Raw genomic sequence first — 922 nt, 5'->3', positions numbered from 1 at the left:
GTTGATAGTTGATCCAAGAAGAATGAAGTCCTTCCTGTACTTTCTCACAATTCCACTCTCATTCTCTGGATCTGTCTTCAGTCACCCACTTCTATATGGGAGCAGAAATCACTAAAGAAGTGAGAAAAGGGAGTCAGGCACTATGTTGATATTAAGAAAGGTCAAGGAAGAGGGAAATCAAGCATTAGCAACATGAACTCCAACTTCAGATTCCGACTCTTAACGACTCTTTATAGGACAGAGTAGAGCTGCCCCAACAAGGTTTCCAATGGTGTGATCTTTACAGATCCAGACTGCCACATCTTTTTTCTGCAGTGTGGCTGGTGAATTCAAGCTACCAACATTTTTGCTTAGCACCCAACACTTAACTGAACCAGTGGGGAAGAATTTGTGGTGGCACTAAATTACCAATGCAGCATTAAATATGCTAAGGCTTATGTCTCTACTTGTGTCTTGGTGAGTGGGCTGAGTAGGGAAAGCCAATGTGTTAAACCCCTTTTCCTTAACCTCTCCAGTTTCTTTAAATAACAATACTCTCTGCTTGCCATGACTGTCCCTTCTGATACAGGTAATAATGCCTCTACCAAGCTCCTCAGGCTACCAGTTCCTTCTCTGTTTTCCATACTCCAGATAAAGTCTCCTTTCCTTTACCACCTTACTTTCTCACAACCATCTTTCATTTATTCCAACTCAAGCCTACTCCTCCTCCCTTTCTCCTTAGCGATCCATTCTGTTTCCTGTTCTTTGAAACAGAAAATAGAATGGATTTTCTTCTACCACCCCCAGCATTGCAGAGACCTCATATTTGCAACTCATCATGGCTTCCTCTCTCCTTAACCAATGAGAGCTTTCTTTTAGAGTGCACCTTTTCAGCTGTTGTCTTTCTTTGAAAATCTCTTTCTCATGCCTCTTTCATAAAGAG

Source organism: Chrysochloris asiatica, unplaced genomic scaffold, assembly GCF_000296735.1.
Source record: "Chrysochloris asiatica unplaced genomic scaffold, ChrAsi1.0 scaffold00077, whole genome shotgun sequence".
In the NCBI taxonomy this organism is placed as follows: Eukaryota; Metazoa; Chordata; class Mammalia; order Afrosoricida; family Chrysochloridae; genus Chrysochloris; species Chrysochloris asiatica.
The sequence above is the reverse complement of the archived record's forward strand: the minus strand, read 5'-3'. Positions refer to the sequence as shown.